At 41.7% G+C, this 26,033-nt stretch overlaps 1 long non-coding RNA gene across 1 annotated transcript; it reads right to left on the bottom strand.

Annotated features, from left to right (window-relative positions):
- Positions 1-22,151: 22,151 nt before the first annotated feature.
- Positions 22,152-23,451, bottom strand: LOC124169321. The gene is made up of 2 exons (XR_006867088.1): positions 23,330-23,451; positions 22,152-22,459 (listed from the first exon to the last, which is right to left on the bottom strand). It is a non-coding gene; the product is annotated as an uncharacterized LOC124169321 (long non-coding RNA).
- Positions 23,452-26,033: the final 2,582 nt, after the last annotated feature.

The raw sequence follows: 26,033 nt of genomic DNA, 5'->3' as shown, positions 1-26,033 counted from the left end.
TAGAACGTTCTAGCAAAGACATTGGTTGAAAATTGCACGAACTCACCATGAAACAGTTACGTCTGTTTTTTGTTCGAAAAATAATCACTTAAATATAATTTGAGATGCATTAGTTCATAACATACTGTCCCAAACACTCTTTTCCTTTCTATTAACGGCAAACGCTGCAAGCTAAGATATAGAGAAGAAGTGCTATTTACCCTTCGACGCATTCGTTACTAAAGCGACATCTAACAAATCTCGACCCTACTATCTCATTGCTTAGCGCGCGCAATCTCCGAGCGGTTTTAAGTTTAATAATAACATCCTTTATTCCGTAGAGGTCGTTTATACATTGGAATGTATCAATTAAAAAACACAAAAATTTACGGAGCGTGTTGTATAATACCATAAGCGCGAACATACTAAAATATAAATTCATAAAGAGGAGAAGAAAGGGACAGGAACGCATAACAGAAAAAAAACGAGGACAACGGTGATGAGGTAGATGGAAAAAGCCGGAAACCAGTAAAAATGCGACGTTGCTGGAACTCGAACTCAGAATCTCTAAATTTCCGGTCGAGTGCTCTACCAGGTTGTTTACAATTACACGGTATGATTTCGTCGGGGGTTCACACAAATAAAACCCCCTACGGTTTTGCCCAGTGGTCGAGTAAGTGGGGCAGCTTACTACTCACCAGTAGAAGAAAGTGAGACTTTTGAAGCCTTAAGATATGAAGTAAAAATATTCGTTCATGTATAATTTTATGAAAAACTTCCGGTCTAAATAAATGACTTAGAAAATCAATAATTTATAGGTACCTACGTCGATTGTCTTATCCGTGACAGCTCGTAACCCTGCCGGGTCATTACTCTTATATTGGCCCATAGAGAATACATTACAATAGTATGTAAATGTATTTATCACGGATTGGCCATGATCAGTTATATCCGCCTATCTTCCTCCAGTCTCGTCAGTTGCATGTGTATAAGCTCCTCTTTCCCCCCTTCCCTTAATCCTCCCTCCCTTCTCCCTACCCTCTCCTTCACTTTAACCCTCCCCCCCCTCCTCCTTTACCCCAGTACGCCACTAGCCAATCACTTCACTCCCCTCCCCCGTCCCCCCTCGGACCCCCTTTTTTGCCATAGGTTCCCATCTTCCGTTTAACACCCAATACTGTTTTCATCCTCCCCCCTAGCCCTCCATCTTCAACCCTCCCCCCTTCTTATTCTTAGTTATATTTTTTTGTTGTCCTCCCGTCCCCTTCACTTTCAGCCTCGTGTTGTAAGTGAATTTGGTTCTACCTTCAGCACGCTGAAAAGGGCTACTTTGTAGCCGAAATACGTATACGTGTGTTTTCCTCGTCCCCTTGCCGAACCCCCCGACGACGCTCTTTTGGAGCAAACCTTTTTTCTCCCGGAACATTGAAGCCATCTACAGGTGAGTGATTGCTTATTGAGTGAAAGTGTCTCTACGGATCACTGGCTGTCTTTAAGAGGCCCATCCTGGGAAGATTCCCGGTTTTCTGTGGAGCAAGAATCCTTAGCGGAGGTCCCTACAGCCCCACAAAGGTTCTTGTTGTGTATGTTTGTGTGAGTGATTGTGTGAGTGTGTGTATTTTTTGGGCTTTCCGGGTGAGAGGCTGATGTTTGGTCCCTGCGGGGAAGTTCTCCCCCTTCCCGCACACCAACGCAGTAAAATTTTTCAACTTGTAAGGTGGACGAGCAGGGAGAATTATACGGCCAATTGAGAAAAACCTTTTCTTCTTTAATTTGACAACGTGAGAGATCGAAGGCTTTCGTGACGAATACTTTTCAAGATCTTCACGGGTTCCGCACTGGGTTACCCAGTGAGAAATGGTTCATCGAATCTACGTCGAATCTTCGTCGATTCGACGACTATAGATCGATATGTGGTCGACGTCGATTTTATTTGTTCAATCGACGATTTTTCGACGTGTTATTCTCATTGGTCAGCGGGGCCAGCGTGTTGATTGGCTGAGTGATGTTGTGACAAAGTCTTAAATTTAACCTGTGAGACTATTAAAACATATGTGACACAAATCATAAAGCTAAAATTAAATAATTATTTTATTAATTCATACACATTAGTCTTAATCTCGGAGAACAATCTTTGATTCCTTTTCATTCTGCAACTTCACCGGAAGCGCATGTCGTTGAAGCTTGAAGGCAGTCTCCAACAGACTCTACCGGTCCCTACTAATCTTTGGACCATGGAGAATACATTATGTAATGTATTATGTAATGTATTTGTTGTATTTGTGCTGGAAATAAATGAGGCTCGATTGGCTCGACCGGCACGCCGCCTACCCCGGCTTCTCAGCTGCAGTTGTTAGCTCGAGGCCAGTTGCTACCCTACCTGCCGCCGAGCCAGTCGGACTCGCTGAACTGTCAATCACGTGTGTTAAATCATTGAGCCCGGTACACCACAAATGGCGACGAGGATAAACTGTGTGGAAACTAGCGTTATGTAACAGATCGATAACGGCTAGGATAAAGGAAGTAATTCTGTGTGATCCAGTAATTCTGAAATGGCTGGAGTAATAGGATCGGTTGGCGAGTTTGATAGTACGATAGACACGTGGTCGTCGTATGTCGAACGATTTGAATAGGGTTGTTCAAGCCTATCAGAACGGTCTAAAAAAACGAATGTATATCACTTCTGATGTAATTTCATTTCGATTGGGATGAATGACAGATGCGTTGAAAAAGTAATGATGGAATTATTAGCAATCAAAATTCGAACAATTTTAAACGCCGCCAAAAACGGTCGGCCATCTTGAAATAGAGGTGATGACGAAACAAGCCTGTACGGCTGGCCTGTACCCTCGATCGCTCGATGCTAAGCTGAGCACTCTGTGACTACGTAGATTTCCGCGGTGTTCAGGTTCCAGTTTCTCCATATTTCCGGTGCAATCGCGTCGGTTTGTTGGTGATGACAACAGTTTCGCTGGCACTGCTGCCAGCGTCTTCAGGTCGAAGATGATGCCGGTCCACGATTTTCGTCCTCCTTATATAGGGGGTCAGTCCCGCCAGTTGTGGCTGCCGCTCTCTTATTGGTCCGCCTAATGAGCCTCCTCCAATGGGCATCCAGATGGTAGCCGTCGTCTCTGTTAAGGTGTTTACAAGGTCCCTTGCTCGTGTGGAAAGGCATACATCGGTGAGACTTGCCGTATGACATTAAGTTTGACGACGCCAAGGTAATAGTGAAAGAAGGCAGATATTTTCCCAGACTCATCCGCGAATCCATTGAGATAGCCCGGACGGACAATTTTAAGAGCTATTTTCAAGATTTGGACTACCTGTTTCCTTACATTCCGATAATGGTCCACCTTTCACTTCATTAGAATTTAGAAATTTTATGGTATCAAATGGTGTGAAGCAGTCATTTTCGCCGCCATACCACCCTCGATCTAATGGCCAGGCGGAGAGTTCTGTTAAGTATGCTAAGCATAAGTTAAGTTGCGCTTTTGTAGAAAATGCAGATGTAAATATTGCCCTGAGTAATATATTGTTTAGTTACAGAAACTCTATTCATAGTACTACGAATGAAACCCCTGCTAAACTAATGTTTGGCAGACCTTTAAGATCCAGACTAGATCTATTGAGGCCTAATGTGGTCAAGAGAGTGGGACTTAAGCAAGAAAAACAAAAAGAGTATTTTGGTGTTAAGAAAACAAGGATTTTGTTTGAAAATCAACCTGTTCTAATTAGGGATTATCGCTGTAAAGACAAATGGGTTGAAGGGATCGTATTAAAACAATTAAGTGGTGTAATATATTCTGTAATGTTCAAGTCTGGTTTTGTTTGTAACAGACATATTGATCAGCTCATTGGGATGAATTCCAGCTCAGTGTATGCCAATTCTGATAATGTTAAAACGGGTGATTTCAATGTCAATAACGACGCAGTAGCGGAGAGGTTCCCAAACAAAAACAACCTTTCCCCTCACTCCTCACCCACCTCTAGCATTCCCAGTACGCCACGTTTGCCTCACCCATCCCCATCGCTGCAATCCCCGGTTCCTTCTCACTCTGACGCTCAGTCAAATGCAAGTGTTCCATCTCCAAACGAGGGATCAGCTGTTGATAAAAGATACCCTCAGCGCATTAGGAAGCCGGTTGATAGATTTCAATCGCAATGATCTTGTTTATTTAGTTATATTTGAGAGTTTAGTTGGTGTTTATATTAGTTTTTATAGTTTATGCATTGTTACACTGCTATTGTTATTGCTTTATATTTCCAAATATGTGTTTCCAAGAATTGTTAAATTTTTGTTTATTGAAACAAATTTATTTTTTTTGTTATTAACTTTTGTCCTATGATGCAACCATTTTTGAAAGGGAGGAATTGTTGTATTTGTGCTGGAAATAAATGAGGCTCGATTGGCTCGACTGGCACGCCGCCTACCCCGGCTTCTCAGCTGCAGTTGTTAGCTCGAGGCCAGTTGCTACCCTACCTGCCGCCGAGCCAGTCGGACTCGCTGAACTGTCAATCACGTGTGTTAAATCATTGAGCCCGGTAAACCACAGTATTAATCATGCTTTGGACTCTGTCGATCTGATAAACCGGTTGAACCGTGGGAAACCAGTGTCGGTTGCTGTCTGTGTTTCGTTTCGTGTCATTTCGATACCTTTAGCCTCGTGTCATAGATATCAACATCTCACATTTTTTCTCAAGGGTTTCTGATTATTATTAAAGATAAATACGATGGACTTGAGGTTACAATTCACCATAATAAATTTGAAACAGACTAATTATTTCACCCGTCATTTGTTTAGACAATGCGTGCTCGAGTGAAATCCGTCGTTGGGGCAGCAATAGATGCTCCTTATTAGCCGAAAAGATCTATATTTCCGTAATTATTATTAGTAATCGCAGGTAAGAAGACGGTACCACGTCGACATAGAAAACACGTCGATTTTCGGACCATATAGACATCAATCGATGTGTTGCCATCGACGTTTTATCGATGACTACTTCGACGTCGAATCGACGGCGATTCGATGACTCATTTCTCACTGGGTTAGGTTGCGTAAGGCCTTACCCGAAAAAGATTTTATCAATGAATCAAGTAATGATGGCCAACAATTCTTCCTGACGACGTAAACAATGGGAGTCATAAATGTCCACAGAAATCTCGAAAGGATATCCAATGGATGCCTAATGTATATTTATGGTATGTCCAGATAGAGGACATTTGGATATATAATGGATGCCTTGGATATCCAATGGATATCTTTGTGCTGTGTGGGTACATGCTCAAAATGTATTCAACACTTTTGGAAGAAATATATTCTCAAATTATAAAATATAAAATATTTTCTCAAATTATACTCAACATACATATGTTTTTAGCATACGCTCATTATTCTCCAAAAATATGTTCAGCATAGGCTGTGTCCACTCGGGAAAAAAATTTACTTTCCAACTGATTTGGAACCCTTTTGAAAGTCCAAAATCTGTCATGGAACTGCTGTGCATAGGAGCCACCATTCCATGACATTCATTTCCACTCGTACCAAAAATTGGAAGCATGAAGAAATTTGTAACTTATTTGAAATCACCTTTTGAACTCTTTTGTGCAGAGTGTGTTCGTGTGGAACTGCTTTCTACACATTTGGAACTCCATTTGAACGATTCGCCAGCATTTCCAGACGTCATCATGCGTATCGTACCGCTGTGTACAATACGTAGTGCGTAATGAGAAGATTCATGTGCAACTGCTGTGTACTGACAATGAGCAGATTCATGTATAACTGTTTTCCATACTTATGCAATTCCTGTTGCACGACTCCATGCGATTTATAGACGTCATCATTTGTTTTGGAACTGTTTTGTACGCGCCGGCATAACATGGCCAAGTTCTGTCTGATTCGTTTGCACAAGAAAACAAAAATTCTCTAATATATACCATAGAAATGTAAGTGGTTTAAGAAAAAATAGTAAGTCAGTTAATGGAAACGGAACCCACGTTACGGAAGCTGCTGCACTACGGAAGTATTCTTCGCACAGTTGCCGCGTCAAGTGTGATTTATGATTTGTGCCACGCGCGCGAGTATCTTTTTTATTGTGCGCAATAACAAATCTTACTTTAATAACCAAACGGACCTTGGTCCAAAGAAGATGACTGCCCTACCAGTCCTCCTTCCTCTCCCGAGTCAAACCTGCCTTTCTCGCCTGAATCTCCGCCTGCCAGCCCATCCGAACCCATAGCAACCAACCCCGTTCCTGTCAACCCTGTTCCTGCCGCGGTGAGTCCGGGAATTGCACCTTCCTCAAACCTTCCTATTCCTAGCATAGTCCCAGTAATTGAGTCGAATTCAAATATCAATTCAGTAAATTCAGTTAATTCAGTAAATTCAGTTGTTCAACTCACTCTTCCAGTGGCTAAATTGCATGATCCTGCTGTCAGAACATTATTAGGCCTTCCGCTGCTTAAATCTTCCGATGCTCCTGTTGCCCAGGAGCCATTTGTCGAACCGAGAAAACGTAGGCGTCTATTTACCTCGCCACCGCAGTCACCTCAGCCTGTAGCGACTCGCAATATTTAGTTCGCTAACAGTAGACTCTGAAAATGGCCCTATTAAGTCCCCTTCTGTAGAAACTTCTCCGCAATCGTCTGAAAATGTGCATAATTCCCCATCTTCTCCAATGCTTTCCCCCCAAAGTAGCCCTTTTAACCACAGCTCCACTAGTCCCCCGAGTGCCCCTCAGGCGACACGAAAATACAAAATTCCGCCAATTTTTTTGAAAGATCAATCTGATTGGTCAACTAAAACCTGTACTATCATCACCGCCACCAGCCGCCCGCCTGTCTGCAATACTACCGGTTCTCAGATACGCATCCAGTGCCATTCGTCTGACGACTTTCGTCACTTAGTCAAATTATTTACTGAGAAAAAGTGGGACAAAGCCTTGAAGTCGACGACATCGTTCAGATACGCACCACAAGGCCATTGAAATCAGAACGAAACCGCCGCGAGCGTATTCTGCGCGACAATCCTGCTGCTACTTTGCCGCCATTTCCAACCAGGCTCCTACCTTTATTTCAATTGAAGCTCAAATCAACCGCCGACCAAGAAAAAAATCCGCAGAATCTCACACCTCTGTGGATTAGCAGTAAAACTAGAGACCTTCCGACCTTCACCCAGCCCTCCGCAGTGTACCAAATGCCATGGTAGTGTACCAAATAGGCATACCTATAAGTCTTGCGGCATGCAAACTCGCTGCGTTTGTTGCGGGGAAAATCATTCGCACACGGAATGTACTCTTGTTAAACCGAACCCTGAAAAGTGTGCAAATTGCGGCGGTGCTCATCCGGCGAACTACAAGCAATGTCCGCATTACATCTCATTTGCTGAAAAAGTACGCAACAGCCGTCGTCCTCCTGCCAATAAGCCTAACTTTCATGCCGATTCTTTTCCTGCATTGCTGAAATCAACAATTCCCGATCTGCCAATCACAGAAACTCTCAGTCCTCAGCAATCCGACGCTTCTGACTTCAACTTACAATCATTCATCATGTCCTTTTTAACTCCAAACATGAAACAAAAATCTCTTCATGGCTTACCGGCGTAATTAAAAAACTTTAAACGCCATCTGACAAGCTGAAATCCGAAATCATCATAAACGAAGTAAATCAAATTGCCATGTCCTTGCTCAGCGATGTATAAGCGCCCGGCGACTCAATTACATATTTTGCATTTGAATATTGGCGGATTGTATGAGAAACACGAAGAACTTCTGGAATTACAATTAATAGACGATGCTTGTATACAAGAAACCTGGTTGGTTCCGTCAAAATCAATATTTTTCCCGGATTTACGCAGTTTCGTCTGGTCCGCGTCAACGCGAAAGGCGGCTGCGTACTTTTACTCATTAAATCATCCATTACATCGCAGCAACTGCCAATCCCATAGTCAAATTCATCAATAGGGTGGCTTCCTATTATTATTTTTATGCCTAAATCGAAAGATTATTACTACTGGAGTACGTATTTCACGCTTTTAGATTTTTAAATGACGATATCTATTTTTCGCGATTAAATGAAAAGTGAAAATTTTCAATCGCGCGAAAACGCGACGCGTAAGTATGAATGCCGGGAAATCTCTCCGTGAGACGTATTTCTGGTTCCCGCTGCCGCCTTGTGAGGTGACCTTGGGGCGAGGCTTAGCGCTAATACGACGCAGGCTGCTAGCGGGTAGCTGAGTACCCTGATGTCTGGTAGCGCTAGGCTTAAATAAGGATTATTAATACCTTATCAAACGAAGAAAACTTTCCGACCTTAGCCAGTAGTAATAGGTGATTATTAAGACATGTTTCCCTAAGCTCTGTGCTTCATGCGTACATTGGTAATCTCAGACGATGCAAAACTCCTATCTACACGTATAGAAACTAGGTCCCTGTGACGTCACGTGGAGTGGCATCGCATGGGCGCCAATCTGGCCCTTTTCAAATAAGGATAAAAATGGACCATTGCCTTTCGTCTAAACCGGTATTTCTAAAACGAAATAATTTGTCTATTATGAATACACTAGTGGTGGGTAACGAATCGCAATCAATGCCTTTCGTTTTCTTTGATGAAGGAAACTACCCTATTGAAGCCGTCGGCGCCAAGATTCGAACGAGCCTTGGCGACATTCATCTCTGGTCCGCATAGCGACCGCCTAAAACGGCGAAAAAAGAAGACACCGAATTTTTTCAACTCCATCCTGAGAGCCCGGAGCATCATTGCAGGCAACCTGAACGCAAAGTACATGAGCGGGGGATGCAATAAAAATAACAAAGCCGGAAATATGATTCTCCATTTACAGCGGCGTCGCAACCTAGAAACCACTGCCCCGTATTCCCCGTCGCATTTTTCGAATCGAAGTTCTTCCGATATCTTAGATATCGCGCTATCTTCAAACGTTCCTCTGACCGGCCATTCGTCCACAAAAGATTCTTCCCTCTCCGACCATCTTCCGGTGAAATTCTCCATAAACTGCCTACCAGACAGGAAGTCCGTTGTCAGACGCGGAATTAATTACAACAAATTCTCTCGTTTAGTTGGCGACAACTGCTACCTACTCCAATCTGCTCCCGTCATCATCCGGAAAGATGCCGACCAATTCGTCCAACTTCTTACCGCTATTACACAAGACGCTGCGAACGACGCAACTTATGAATTACCTGAAAAATCATTCCCTGACGCTCTTCCGGCCGAAATCATCCAGCTGATCCAGCGACGGAATTCTGCGAGAAAACATTGGTAACATTCCCGGATCGCGAAGACCGCCAGCAGTATAATTCTTTACACAACCGCGTCCAGCGTGCCATTAAAAAACACCGAAGCGACAAATGGATCGAAAAAAATTGAAGCTCTGCGCAGCGCTGATGGCACAATTTGGCCGATCGCTGGAGCATTAAAGAAACCCCGTCGTCAGATGCCTGCCCTGTCATCATCTTCCGGCCGAGCAGTCACCGACGCAGACAAAGCCAACCTTTTTGCGGATTTGTTAGAACACCGTTTCTGCAACGATCTGCCGTCATCGCTGGAAGCAGAATGCACCGCAACTCGGATGAATCTACGCTACCGTTCGATTTCAGCGCCTGAATTTACCAAAGCGGCAGAAATCATTGCCGTCGTCAAGCATCTGAAGAAGAAATCTGCGCCCGGCCCTGACGACATCAACAATCGTCTCCTTCGCAATTTGCCAAACCAAATGTTCAAACTTTTAAGCCGGCTTTCCACAATATTTTTCAAATCTCATATTTTCCGACTGCGTGGAAGTTAGCCAAAGTCATCATGCTTCCAAAACCCAACAAACCTGCGTCCGATCCCAAGTCATACCGTCCAATTAGTTTGCGCAATGTCTTATCTAAACTTTTCAAATCCGTTATTCACGTCAGACTCCGTACATTCCTTCAAGACAACGAAATCATCCGGCCAGAACAAACAGGTTTTCGGCAGCACGCCGCCACCACTCATCAGATACTCCGGCTGGTCGAGGACATAACGAACGGATTCAACAGCAAGCTGATTTCGCACTGCATTTTTCTGGATCTGGAAGCTGCTTTTGTCAGAGTCTGGACCCTAGGCCTAATCCACAAGTTAAATTCCCTTATGCCTTGTAAAATTAATCCTTTTCCTCAGACGGAACCTTTTACGTCCACATTAATTCCTCTGCTTCCCATTTCCATTCCATTCCCTCTGGCGTGCCGCAAGGCGCAATCCTTTCTCCTACCTTATTCAACCTTTTCGTGAACGATACCCCAACCCATCCGCAAACACACCTTTATCAATATGCCGGCGACACCACCATTTTGACCCAGGGTTTAGACCCGCACCGAACCGCCGACATCATACAAGACCACCTTGATGCATACGAAGACTGGGCAGACGACTGAAAACTCAGCGTTAATTCAGGAAAATGCACCCATTTCGTATTCTCCAGACGCCCGAAAGCCGGAGAAGGCCACCAGCTATTTGATGGCAACGTGCGAATCCCAAAATGCCAGACTGCAAAATACTTAGGCGTCATATTGGACAAAAGGTTGACTTGGGCAAGCCACATTAAGTCGCAAACGGAAAAATCTCTTGAAATACACGCAGCGCTATTTCGGCTGATGAAATCAACTTCCCCGTAAGAACTCTAGACCAAATTGCTACTTTACAACACGTCAATCATACCTCTGCTTTCTTACGCCTCACCTGTGTGGCTTCATGCAAGCGCTACACATCTTAAAAAGATTCAGGCCTGCGAAAACAAGATTGTCCGCAAAATTCTAGGCGCCCCCTGGTTTGTTAGTAACAGGCAAATTCGCAACGATCTTCATTCTACTCCGATTTTATTAACTTTGACATCCGCTCTGACAAAATTACAGCATTCTTTTCAGAAAAAATTGATAAGTTATTAACTTATCTTTGGGAATATGCTATTCCTAATACATGTACCCACAGAACCCCTAAATGTGCCCTAAACACTTCACATATTCCCTCACCCACCTACACCCCCGCAATGCCCGGCTTGAAACGTCATGAGAAACTTCATCTATATAGTATTTGAACCAACCCAGATGCAGAAATCCAGAGGAGACAGCTGGTTGGCTGGGAGCTCGGAAGAACAGTATAAAACAAAAATCCGCTTGGCTTGGAAATGGAACTTCAAAATATTGACTCGAATGAGTTTATATAATATTTATTATTGTCAATTTATAGTTTCTATCTTCCTTGTTGCTTAAATAGTATTTTTGGGGCCGTTTTGAAATGCGACATGGCTATCTTCACAACTTACCGAGGATCTTAGTTGCGTAATATAATTGGTATTCAATCGTAACTTCATGACAAACGTCGTTAATAATGGCGTCGTCGTTTTTGGAGTTTCCAAGTAGATTACAATCGTAAAAACTTCAATGTCCATGGTTTCAAAGTATGTTTCGCACATAAATGTTGAATTTAACGGTATTTTTTGCAAAAATTTTTCAACGCTTTTGTACTTTAATATTTTCAGAAAAATAGTATTTTGCACCGATTTCTATGCATAAAATATACCGGTCGATGTATTGTCTTCCCAATACCAGGGAAATGGTTTATGTCCATTTTCATTTCTGTATTTTTGGATTTTTTCCGCCAAAAATGAATCCCTCTTCGAAAATCTGTTTCAATGTCGCGGTATTGAGACAAGTTTAGGTACCCGGGAAGGCCTTTTCTCGTATTTTGCATCAAATTTTCGTCTATTCAACATGACGGTTTTCAAGGAAAAATATCCAGAAACGAAGGCATTTCACTCACAATCAGAAATGGACACTGAATGATCGACTAACGACGAAAGTGGAGTGAAGAAAGAAAAAGGAGTTTCTTTCTTTCCCCCTCCCCTCACGAAATTTCGGCGTTACCAATTACTTAGGTGCAATTGGCGTAAATTTGATCACTTTTCGTCAAATCCTTATTTCTCATCGTAGAACCTCGGTCAAAAGACGCTTTTAATCGCTCAACCGCGAGGAATATGATTAGTGTATTTATTTGCCTCTAAGTATTGAAATTAGCAAAGTAAAAGAATATACTACGAAAGGTGATATCGGTAGGGGTGGGCTCCTGCTGTGACGGTCGTCTCCCGAGGACCCGGAACATCTCGGGGAAGGGTTTGGAAAAGGGTCGCGCTCGAGCATTGCTTGAGTCCAATGGCTGCATCTTGGCTCCACCAACTGCCACTAACCGAGAAATGATCTACTTTTCCCTCGTTAGACCACATTTAGAATACGCTGCCAGTGTTTGGGACCCTCATGTAAAAGGCTAAATAACATTGTTAGGACGCGTGCAAAGAAGAGCTGCCAGGTATGTGAAAGGTCGTTAAAATAGTCTTGTTAGTGTAACTGACCTCTTGGATAAACTCGGATGGGAATCTCTGTCTGAGCGTAGATTGAAAAATGGACTAAACCTTTTAGATAAATTCAAGAACAGTGTCTTTTCTAACCAAGTTATCCATATCTTACGGACGCCAACATACTATGGAAGACCAGATCATGTAAACAAAATACGAGTGATAGACTGTAGAACAGACGGATTCAGAATGTCTTTTTTCCACGATCAATAAGAGATTATAACGGCAGCGTCAGAACTCATAAATAGGCTAGATGACTTGTAGCCTACTAAGTTATGTAAAACTTAATGCACGTTTCTCATTAAAATTATTACTTCTAACAACATATGGTATTACAATGTTTTAGTACGCCAGACGTTTTTTGGACTGTGTGGTGTGCATGTGGGAGTCCAATTGCATGCTGCATGCTGGTGATTGATCGGCCCCTGCCAAACACCCTATGGGAGGCTCGCAGGGTATTATGCAGATGTAGATCATTGATAACTCACGCTCTTTTCCTATCTCCTGTTTCTCCGATAGAGATGGAGAACCCATAATATTTGTTATCACTTTCTCAAGGGCCAAAATACCATATTGCGCGATGCATATCCCGGTGCATTTCATGATGCAACAGAGAGGTTATGATTGAAGGTTTTTGAGTAATCATGTAGCAGCATTTTTACTTTGAGGTCGAGTTTGAAGATAGGAGTATGATGATATGAAAACATCTGGATGTGAACGACTACCCAGCCAGCACAGCCCATAGTGCATCTATACGTGATGTGGATGCAATGAGGATGCAATGAGTGACAGGATGCGCTGGGTACCATATATCCTTTTGCAATCATTTGCTAGCTGCGCCTATGCCATCTTTTTCATGATGTAGTTTAATACTTAAAAGCTGAAACTACCAGATCAGATCTACGGATACTTAAAAGATGAAACTAAAACCAGTATAAAGTTATTTATGACATATTGGTATATGAATTAAAAGAGCTACATAATTGGAAACTGTGGCGCCCCTGTGCCAGTCACCAGCAGACGATTTAAGGGCTCGCCAATAGAGGGACGAGGAGCACCACGTAAGAGGCGCGAAAAAAGACAATTAGTTTTCTGCTCGAGGACTGGCAACAAGTGCCGTGAGTGCGTGCCGCATGCGTGATTATTGGCGGTGTTACGTTGTGCTATGTACATGTTTTTTTTTTCGGAGTCACAATAAGCTCCCATTAAATTACACCGGCGTTTGGAGTCTTGATGTTGCTTAATCACCCGTGCTTCGAGTCTTACAGTGGTGATTCCGACGCGAAGTGATCCCCGATAGAGTTAACGACCACGTGGGCCGTCTTCCTCCCCCTAGTGACCGTGTACGCAGTTTGTGTATGTGTTTGTGTGACCTTTGTTTTCCTCAGTATTTTTGATTTCCCCTTGCAAAAATGGTGGGAGGTTCAGCCGCGTGCGTCGACCGAATCAGCATTCCTGTGCCCCTATTCTGGCCTGAGGACCCCGCTGTATGGTTCGCGCAGGTGGAGGGGCGGTTCCACCTTAACGGAATCGCCAAGGATGCCATAAAATTCTATTACGTTATGTCCCTGTTGGACCAAAAAATGTGCCGCGGAAGTGAGTGACATTATTACTTCTCCACCCGCCCAAGACAAATGCGTCCACCTGAAAGAGGAGCTCATTAGGCTCTTGACGGCATCGCAGGAGCAGCACATCCGACTGCTCCTGGAGCATGAAGAGATGGGAGATCGAAAGCCGTCTCAATTTTTGCACCAACTGCGTAATCTTGCAGGCTGCATCGTTCCGGACGCTTTCCTTCGGACCCTTTGCGTCAATTGCCTTCCCGCCCACATGCACGCCATTTTGTCCGTACAGAGCGGAGCCGTCCTAGACGCGCATTCCGCCTCGACGGATAAGGTCCACCCCCCACCCCCAAGTCGCCAGCGCATCCGTACCCGCCGATAACGACGCCTTCCTCCAGCGGGTAGAGGAACTAACCCGCCAAGTCGCTGCCCTGATGACGCAGATGACGAACATGGCCACCGCCGTCACAGCGCAAATCTCCGGTCCGATGGAAAATCTGTCTCGCCCATGGTCCCGCAGCCGTTCCCGGGGCAACCCTCGCCGCCGCTCCCGTCATATGGAGTCGGACGAAATATGCTGGTACCACTACACATTCGGAGAGAAGGCTCACCGCTGCAAATCCCCATGTTCTTATGCGGCGGCGGGAAACCAACAGGGCCGTCAGTGAACGCGGCCACCAACTACCGCCAGAATGTTAATAACCTCCTTGTCACAGACGCGACCACTAAGCGCCAATTCCTTGTAGACACGGGTTCGGACCTCTGTGTGTACCCTCGCGCACTAGTGAGAGGCCCCCATACGAAGTCCGCTTTTGAACTTTTCGCCGCGAACGAAAAGGTCATCCCGACGTATGGAGCGCTGGAATTATGTCTAAACCTTAGCCTCCGGTGGGACTTCAATTGGCATTTTGAGGTGGCGGACGTGTCCAAACCCATCATCGGTGCGGATTTCCTCCGTTTTTACGGATTAAGAGTGGATATGAGGAACCAACGCCGCATCGACGGCACCGCCCAACTTAAAGCGAGCGGTAAAGCCGTACGGTGACCGTTCCCCCACATAAAAGCGGTAAGCAGTGACAGCAAATTTCACCGTATTCTCGCGTGTTTACCGGATATTACGCGCCCAACTGGCGCCCATAGGGAAACCCTTCATTCCACCGTGCATTACATTCGCACCACCCCGGACCACCCACTTCTCGTCGACCGCGACGACTAGCACCGGATCATCAGCGCGTCGCTAAGCGGGAGCTTGAGGACATGATACGCGCTGGTACGGCGCGTCGACGGCTTAACACCCGGCCTCAAATGGTTTCGTGGAACGCCTTCATCGGCAGCTGAAAGCCGCCATCCGCAGCCATGAGACTGAGGGTTGGGTGGATATTCTTCCGACCATCCTCCTCGGCCTCCGCTCCGCCTGGAAGGAGGACCTGCAGACCACATCAGCAGAGTTGGTATATGGAGATCCGCTTCGCCTACCAGGAGATTTCCTCCCCCCCCCTCGAGAACCACACCATGGATGACCAAACCAACTATGTGGTCCAACTGTGGCAGCATATGCAAAGCCTTAGTCCCCAACCTGCTTCGCACCATGGTGCGCCATCAACAGTTATATTTAAATCTTTGTTTTCTTCTCCTTTTGATTTAGTTAGGTGTGATCTGAACCGCGGAGCCTTAGAGTGGACGTATAAGGGTCCCTTTGAAGTCCTTCGGAGGCATTAAAAATTTTTCATCATGAGGATCCGTGGACGAGAGGCCAATGTTTAAATTGGCCGCCTTAAGCCGGCCTTCATCGCCTCCGATGACCCACAATAGGTCACACGAGCTGCAACCGCAAGTACCATCCTGCGGCCACTACGGCCTAGGCCACCACTGGTACCTCCACAGGGGGTCATAGCGTCAGAGAGACCACAGAGAGAACCCTTCAGAGTGCCCACGGCACCCGAGAAGGAAGAGCAGACGACCCGATCGGGAAGAAGAGTGCGCTTTCCTGAGCACTCATCCCGACAGACGGCATGCATCGAGGCTTTTCTTCTAATTTCCTCCCTGGGAATGCAGACAAAATTTTTTTCTGGGGTGTTATTGCACAGAGGAACAATGCACCACCTGTAATTTTTCCTTATTTCAGCCATGTTCTCCTTTAAACGCAACGTGGCTCTTCCAAACCTGCAGCTACGACGTTACTGGGCTTGGATCTTGGACTCCCACTGAATTATGACGTCACGGCGTGAGATTAGTGGGGGCGGTATTTTTTAGCCCGCGAAACTCGGGAGACTTTAGGGAGTAATTTTCTAGTGTATAAACTGAATTTTGAGCGGAAAAAAGTATATTGCGGTACTAGGTGTTTACTGTAGTATATCAGCATACCGCCTATAAAAAGTATGCAATTTCCCTATTATTATTGCTGAAGTATCATGCTACCGATTGCTAAGGTGGGTTTGCATGGAATATTTACGAAGTATTCCGGCTGTCATTTCATGGCTCCCTACATGTACTTTCCTCTTCAATTCACAGTTAGTCATACTCCCTAGCATTCCACCGAACAATATCATTCGCTTCCTTCCCCTCCCTCGCTTACCCTTATCTGTGTCCACTGTTTTCAACATCCCCTCCCCGTAGAGGTTTGCAATGTGACTACATAGATTTCTGCGGTTTCGAGGATCCAAAATCTCCATTATTACGGAGCTACCGCGTCGGCTGTTTCTTGATCACAACAGTTTCGACCTGAAGACGCTGGCAGCAGCGCCAGCGAAACCGTTGTCAACAAGAAACAGCCGAGGCGGTAGCACCGCAATAATGGAGATTCTGGATCCCCTCCCCGATCAGCACACGCTCCATCCAAACCCTCCGTGAGCTGCCTCTCCTCACCCACCATTTCCAGCCCTCCGTTGTTCCTTTCAGGGATTGCAAAACTAAGATCCGATTGTGAGAGTATACAGTGCTGATAAGGAGATTATTCTTTTCGACAGACCAAGTGCTTAGGCCTGGATTTGTTTCCGTTGCTTGAGGCGCAAATGTGTAGTGGTTGACGACAACATCCCCAGCACCAAAAATCCATCTTGATCGCTTTTGGTCGACATATTATAAGGCTCAAAAACAGTGGTTTTAGGGGAATTCTTTGGTAAAAAGGGCTCTGATGTGCACATGTAGTAGACCATTTTGTAAGTGAAAGGTTTATCGTTCGGAAAAGGGTCGCGCTCGAGCTGTGGCTGGGTTCGGTTTATCACCGAAGTGGCTAGTTCCGGTATACTTAAAACTAGCCAATGATGTAGTTAATGGCTGACTTCTTTTCCTTGTTTCCTGCGATAATATTGATGGAAAAATTTTCCAGCAAAAAGTTGACTACTTTCTGAAGTGTAAATTTTCAGCGCTTTCTTCTGCTATAAAAATGTCTTGGATTACACTCACATATTTGTAAAGTGTTTCCCAGTGGCCCTTGCCATCCTGATTATAGTTTGCATGCTAGCAGTAAACGATGGCTACGTTTCGAATCGCGCAGAGCACATCACTTCTGCGGAAAGACGAATGATAATAGAGTATGTGCGCATTTTTGGGAAGTGATCTTAAAAAAGAATTTACACCTCAATTAGGCTAAATTCCGAGTCTGAGAATAGAGAGGTACTTTTTAAGCGAGATATTAATTATTAAAATTAGCAAAATTAATGATGCGCTGAAACACCAGTCGGCCATATTCTCAAGGCTGTGACGTAATTTTGTTCGACGTGTTCTCAGGCATTCCTTGTTCTTTAGGGTGAGCCCCTCTACAGCGTATACTGAGTTTGGAAAGAAGCCATGGAATGCCTTATGAACTAGATTTAAAGTGTGTACATGCCATCATCTACATCTTTTAGTTAATTTGTTTCTCGGTTACGCTGACGACAAGACTCTATCAACTTCTCTACCTCGAACTACCTAATCGTATTTCTTACTCCTCGGTTCTCGAATTTGCGTTCGTTTGCAGATTTATAGTGACATTAAAATTAAGAGAAACTTAAACAGTGATGATCCTTGAAAATAGTACGACTTAATTCGTGAAAACTAAGTCACTAATTAGTAACTAACTTAGTAACTGTACCCGTACTACTAACTAAAAAACGGAAAATTAATTTTCGATTAAAAGTAATAGTTTGGGTATTCAAAATGTTTGTAATTTAATTCCAAACACAGTGATGCTAATATTTTCCAAATCGGATGTGAAATAAGCTAATTATTACGTATCACAAGTCGGGACTACTTTTTGGAAATGCACCGCGCGCAGGGATTCCTCGATTAATGGATAGTCATAACCGGTCATAACAAGACACTTGTACCTTGAAAACCAATAAACTAATGCTGTGAAGAAATATAAAATGAACCTATTATCAGCTGCACCTATTTTGCTGCACAGTCATGGTTGAGCTTCCACGCGAGACAGACGTGGGCTGGTGCTTCGCTCGAGACAGGCAGGTGCCTTAGTGATGTGTTCAGTTGCGTCCAGAGTATAAGTGCATTCAATTACGAGGATAACTTCCTACTCAATTTAGAAGCTCGAGTTACTAATATTAAGTGGAAACCGCAGTTTAAAATGGCTAATTGCAGTGTATGTAATGTGAATGTTCTTAAGCGCCAGCTAAGGATTACCTGCAGTGAATGTCAAACTCAGTGTCACGCTACTTGTGTTCACTTGTCCAAAGAGGATATCGAGTATATTGGCGCTGAAAAGCAAAGTTGGCGTTGTCCTACCTGTGCTGCGGAAAAACGTAAGAGCATGTCAGTAGTTCCACTGGCGGATACGGACACTGCTAGTATCTCTCATATTATAAACCTTCTAGAAGAAGCTAAAGAGGACAGGAAACGCATGGAATTGGACTTGAACAAGGCTATTGAGTTTGTGCACAATAGATTAGATGAAAATACTAAAGTGCTTCAAGAAAACTCAACGCAGATTGCTGAATATTTAGCGACAATAGACTTACTTAGGCAAGAAAATGTTGGCTTAAAATCTCGAGTGAGTGAATTAGAAAAGAGGTTAGACGACCAAGAGCAATATTCTCGCGTTAATGACCTTGAAATACACGGCATTCCCCAGCAACCAAATGAAAATACCTTAGAAATCGTGAAAAGTGTGGGGTTAAAATAACCGACGATATGGTGAACACATGCCACCGATTGGGAAAGAAGGGACACGAAGGCGGAACGAGAGGTATCATAGTCAAATTCGTCCGTAGGTATACAAAAGAAGAAATTCTTCAAAAGAGGCGAGTGAAAAGGACCTTCTCCACACGGCACCTGGGCTTGGCGACCGATACTCCGGTGTACATAAACGAGAGCCTGAGTCCAGGTCGGAGGAGACTCTTCGCTGCTGCGCGTCTTGCGAAGAAAGAAAAGGGATACAAATATTTATGGCTAAGGCATGGGACAATACTCATGAGGAAGAAGGAGAATGATCAAGTAATCACTCTGAAATCCTCTGATGACCTGGAGAAACTGTAAGCATTCTGTGAGTGAGTTATGTATGTCTTCAACCTATCTTTACTAACAAAATGCAGAGTACTGTTAATGATAGTGAATTTAATGGTGGCAGGTTCCTTGTCTTGCATCAAAATATAAGAAGTCTAAGAGCTAATTTTGATAAATTTGTATTTCAACTAATTAATCTCGATATAAAACCCGCTGTAATTGTTTTGACAGAAATTTGGGTCAATGACACTGAAGTATCTATGTATCAAATAACTGGCTATCGGAGTTTTGATGTGTGTAACAATAACTATAGGGCTGGAGGAGTTATTGCATATGTAGCAGATACTTATGAGTGTTCTTCTATTGATCTGGGTGAATTAAAAACTGCTGATATGGTTAAAATATCAGTAGGGATAAATGATTCTTCTTGGATAAGCATTATTGGTGTATATAGACTTAATTTTAATCCTGTTGAACATTTTTTGAGTGAATTGGAGAATGTATTAACCATCTCTAGTGAGAGGAATTTAATTGTAATTGGTGATATTAATTTATGTATATTACAACCCAACGATATTTCCTTTGAATATCAAACCCTTATGGCTAGTCATGGACTGGACCAGCTCATTCGAGTACCAACTAGAATTAGCAAAACGGGTAGTACATGTATAGATCACATTTTTTGCAGAAGTAGAGATAACTATAAGTATGAGGGAAGAGCGGACGATTGGGGTTTAACAGACCATCATGCTGTATCATGTTCTTTAAACATTAATGTACCCATTAATATATACGAACGAGTTTATCGAAGCCATTGCCGGATAAACTTTAACCATCTAAATAATAGTTTGCTAAGATGTGACTGGAATGATGTTTATTCACAACAAAATGTCAATGAAGCCTATGAAATATTTATAAATAAATTGAAATGCTGCATTGAAAAAGCTGAATACGTGTCAGACAGTAACAGATCGGGAGGAATGAAGAGGCCATGGATGACTTACGCTTTGTGCGGGAGAATTTCTAGGCGAAATTTTCTGTATAAAAAAATGAGGAAACACCCTGAAAATGAAAAGCTAAATAGGTACTACGCATCGTACACGCAAAGATTAGAATATGATATTAAAAAGCGCAAAGAAAAGTATTATAGGGACCTATTTGATAGTAATGTCAATAATACCGCTGCTCAATGGCGCATTTTAGATTCACTCACGGGAGGAAAGCAAGGAAATGAGAATTGTGTAAAAATTAGAACTAGTAATGGTATCGTTGTCACTAAGTGCCAGGACATTGTAAACGAATTTAGTTCACATTATGGTAAAGTAATTCAAGAATTGACCCAGAACAATTATTTTGAAAGTAATACGAATAAATACAAAGAAATATTCCCAACCTCCAATTCAATTGACTCACTATTTTTTGTTCCTACTGATGCGAAAGAAATTAGCAGCATTATTAAGGAATTAAAGTCTAAAAAATCTAAAGGTGTTGATAATATTTCCACACAAGTTATAAAAGAAGTAAATGCAAATATTTCGGAGGTCCTTGCCCATATTGCTAATCTAAGTATGTATACTGGAATATTTCCTAAACAATTAAAAACTGCAACCCTGTTAAAAATTCCCCATTGAAAATACCCATTAAAATTCCTTATAGGGAATTGGCAATGGGGACTACCATTCCCTATAGGGACACCCATTCCCTATAGGGACAGTTATTCCCTATAGGGACTGTAATTCCCCATTGAAAATACCCATTAAAATTCCTTATAGGGAATTGGCAATGGGGACTACCATTTCCTATAGGGACACCCATTCCCTATAGGGACACCCATTCCCTATAGGGACACCCATTCCCTATAGGGACACCCATTCCCTATAGGGACACCTATTCCCTATAGGGATAGATATTCCCTATAGGGACTGTAATTCCCTAATAAAACAGAATGAATAAAAACAATTGTTCCATTGATATGAATTTAATGCTAAATTAAACATTTTTACATTGTATAACATAAATTTGTTGACAGGCTTGCTACTCTTTAACAATACAAAAGGTTAAAGAGGGCAAGATTTGGGGTGAAACTGTACAAATTATGCAATTCCAGCTATGGTTATACACATAACTTTAAAATGTATGTTGGAAATGATGAAGTAAACAATATTCCTGTTAATACAAAGGTAGTATTGGATTTGATGGCCGCGTATAATCTTATAAACAAAGGATATTAATTGTATGTTGATAATTGGTATAATTCGCCAGATTTGTTTCACAAGTTACACACCTTAGGAACTAATGTACTGTACTTTGTGATCTAAATGCAAAAATACGCCTAAAGATAGAGACGAATTAAAACTCCAAAAAGGTGAAGCCATATCATATTGCAGTAATAACATTACTGCAAATGGAAGGACAAGAAGGATATGTTACAATAATGAACACCAGGCATCCCTTGGAGTGTACAGATACCAAAAAAGTAAAGGTAAAAGGATGGCAAAACGTGTAGTGTGCTTGGAGAAAAAGATAAGAAGAGAATCCACATGGTAGTATGATGTGTGCAAAAAGCCACTATGTTTGGAACATTTCAAGCCCTAAAGAATTATCTCCAATTATGTAAAGTATTTAATTTGATTTTGAATGCTTTTATTTTTGCACACAGTAAACCATAGTTGGTAGCATATACTTCAAGCAAATGAAAGAGCAAGTAACTATTAACAAAATATCAAAATTTGGACCGAATTGGTTAACAAATACCACTTCAAATGTCTCATACAAACCAATATTACAATTGTGTTCAAATTCTTTCAAAGTTCGTGGTGTTTGGGGTCGATCAGGGGATTGATGTGAATGGTATGCGAGTATTACAAAGGCTGACAGGGAATGAACAATCAATATCTTAGCTGGTAGCATTTGCATCCATCATCAGTCTGGATAGACATGTGAAGTATTATTTGCTACTTTTCAGTAGCTTCTTCCTTTGGTATTTAACCATGTCACAACTTTTGGTGGCAAATGCCTTTGTGATAACTTGCTTTAGTCTAGTTGGTATATCCCTTTTCAGGTTGTCATCCTGACTCCAGACTCTCTCCATTGTCCCTGCAAATAAATATAGAATATTAGTAATAAAAACAAGGTTATATCATTTGCTATGAACCTATCCTGCAGGAAATCTACCTATTTATTACATTTACACATGGCATCTTGCAAGCATATTTATGCACTCCCACTCTAACGCATTCATATTTATGTTCATGCATCAACGTGGCGAACAAAATGCTAGGCTCAACTTCCTAACAAGTATCTATTCTGTGCTCAACAAACAGGTTATTTTTTTATAAATATTTATATATACCCGTTAACTGCGTAAGGAACACCGGGGTAAGTGGAACCCCTAACATAAATAGTTGACATTTCAATAGAATTGAATTGACATTCAATTTTAGTAACATTCTATAGCAATTGATAATAATATAACTCTTTTAGACTTTCATTGCAATTTAGGCATTTGTGAAAAATGAACTCAAGTACAAATCAATACCTAAATGATAATGATCGGAGAGATTTAAATTGCCATGGCAATGTTTTGAACAGCTTATTAATTACTATAATTCTTCGACATAATATCTTCCCGATGGTTATTCATTTTTCAAGAAAATACCCTTCGTATACGAGCTAATTGTGATTGATAATTTAATGCCATAACGAACTGGATGCCATAATGGACTGCTAACAAAGTGGATTCTTCTGCGAGAACCCTGATATTTCAACTTAATCGGTCTTAATGGATTGTATTTTTACTTTGGCCGAGAAAGGAAAGATCATGCTAAATTGTAATTACACTGTGAACATAGTAATTAATAATCTTAAATACTTATTGAAATGAAATTAGCGGTCCATTAATCGTATCAATACATACAAATGTTCGGTGATTTACTAACGAATAGAAAAAATGTTTCATTTACTTACATGGTCAGCTCAGCGGAGATGTGTTGATGCCTTTTTGCCAGTCTTCACTGCGAAACACGGATTATTTTCCTCTTCCATTGCGTACTTCAACGTAAATTTGCTTGTAAAAGAGGATTCTACAGCACAACTGAATTCGCAAAGTCACAAAACGGTAACAAAATACAGTAACTACGAATGTAAACAATTCATTTGCAATGGCTCTTGAGTCACTGGTATGCAAGATGGCCGCCGGTCGTTGTGGCGCTAGTTTCCATATACGATATTTAATCCGTTATATTAAAAAATAATTTCGTAATATAATGGGCAAAATATGTAACTAAGGTATTTTAAACGCCAAATATATATTTCCCATAGTTACTAAAAGTTGTGAAAATACTTGGCATTCCCCATTGAAAAAACATGAGAGATTTTCATTCCCCATTGAAAACCCATAAGAGATATTCATTCCCCATTGAGTACCCATAGGGACAATATATTCCCCATTGAGTACCCATAGGGACAATATATTCCCCATTGAGTACCCATAGGGACAATATATTCCCCATTGAGTACCCATAGGGACAATATATTCCCCATTGAGTACCCATAGGGACAATATATTCCCCATTGAAATTTAATGGGGAATATCATTCCCTATAGGTTTTTTCAATGGGGACTAATGGGTAATTTTTAACAGGGAATAGTGATACCAATTTTTAAAAAAGGTGATAAAATGAACGTAAATAATTACAGACCAATATCCCTATTATCTGTATTTGCTAAAATAATAGAAAAAGTTGTTAAAGTCAGACTTCTTAAATTTCTAAATCAGCATAGTTTTTTCAATAAAAACCAATTTGGATTTATGAGTGGTAAGAGTACAGAGGATGCATTATTAAAATTCTGTTCAGAGCTGAACGACGGACTGAATAAGAACTGTAGAGTTGCTGGCTTATTTGTAGACATTACCAAAGCCTTCGACTCCATTAATCATAACATACTAATGAATCGATTATGGGAAGCGGGTATACGTGGAACCGCATATGATTGGTTTCAAAGTTATCTTTGTGATCGAGATCAATGTGTGCGTCTCAAAAATTGCTACAGTGAAAAGATTCGACTCACCTGTGGTGTCCCACAGGGTTCTGTGTTGGGACCCATACTGTTTTTAATATATGTAAACAATTTATGTGCTGGCAGGTTTAAAGGTCAATTAACGTCATTCGCAGATGACACTGCACTAAGTTACTCTGTTAATAGTGTTGATGATCTATATGAACACATACAAAGTGATCTATTAACACTCAATATGTGGTTTTCGGCTAATTATATGTTTTTAAGTGAAAAAACGAAATATATTATGTTTAGCATGAGTAAATCTACCTCAAACAAAAGTAAACTATACTATCAATGTGCAAATTGTATAAAAGATAATGTTACTTCCTGTGATAAATGTATTTTGATCGAACAGGTTAGTCACATAAAATATTTAGGTATATATTTTGACCAAAATTGTAAATGGAAGTCTCACATAAATAAATTAAAATCAGAAATGATTACTATTGTAAGAAAATTCTACTTCCTCAGATACATATGCCCTGAATTTATTTAGGTATATATTTTGACCAAAATTGTAAATGGAAGTCTCACATAAATAAATTAAAATCAGAAATGATTACTATTGTAAGAAAATTCTACTTCCTCAGATACATATGCCCTGAATCAGTGTTAAAAATGGTATATTATGCTCTCGTTAATTCAAGATTGCAATACGGAATAGCCTGCTGGGGTGGAGCATATTTTATCAACATTAAACCATTGATAGTGGCGCAAAAAAGGGTTATCAGGGTTATAACACGATCGTATAGGAAAAGCCACTCATTTCCTCTATTCAAAAAATTAGATGTCCTCCCACTAAGGCATTTATTCATTTATAAAGTCCTTAGAATATTCTACAACCGTAGTGGTGAAAAGGCCCGACCACAAAACTATGACATTAGAGCTTGGAGAAACTTCCATATACCTAGGCCGACGACCGAAATTTATCGACAGTCATACAATTACTTAGGGTGCGATTCATAGACGACACTGAAATTGCTCACTTTACAAAGTCTCTCTTTACGGTAAAGTGAGACTTTAGCTAAATTTCGTTTCAGAGTCGTCCCAAGGATCTCACTTTATAAAGTGGAACTTTAGCTCCTAAAGTCTCGATCATGCATTGAAATTTTTGAGTGTTGGCAATGAACGCTGCGAAAAAGTGAAGAAAAAGATGACACACGATATTAAATGCGTACTTGTTTACATGTTTCTGGCGACTGGGTTTTTGTGTTGTGTATTGCTAAGATTTATTAAGCTGTATTTTCTCGTTTTCTCATATTATGAGCAAATGTAAATGAATACTGCGTCATTGAAAGCTTTTCCCCACTAGCTTTTTTGTACGTTAATGACTGAGTTGGCTGAATAAAAGCTCACTTTTAATTAGCTTCGTGTATTGGTAATGCCCTTCGATGTTCCCAGCGAAGTAAATATTCAAATGCTGATATTTTCACGTCATTTTATGATCATTTTCTATGATTAACTGCATACGGTTGTTTGGACTACATGTTAGTCGAAGTTTGATGGTGTACGTTCATTGAAGGTGGGTGAAATTCTCTCGCGTTAACTTGAAACTACTAATTAATTTGAAGATTTACCGATCAGTGGTTGTCTCAGTTGGACGCATATT

The sequence above is a fragment of the Ischnura elegans genome, chromosome 12 (genome assembly GCF_921293095.1).
Source record: "Ischnura elegans chromosome 12, ioIscEleg1.1, whole genome shotgun sequence".
Taxonomy (NCBI): domain Eukaryota; kingdom Metazoa; phylum Arthropoda; class Insecta; order Odonata; family Coenagrionidae; genus Ischnura; species Ischnura elegans.
This window is presented reverse-complemented; position numbering and strand designations above follow the sequence as displayed.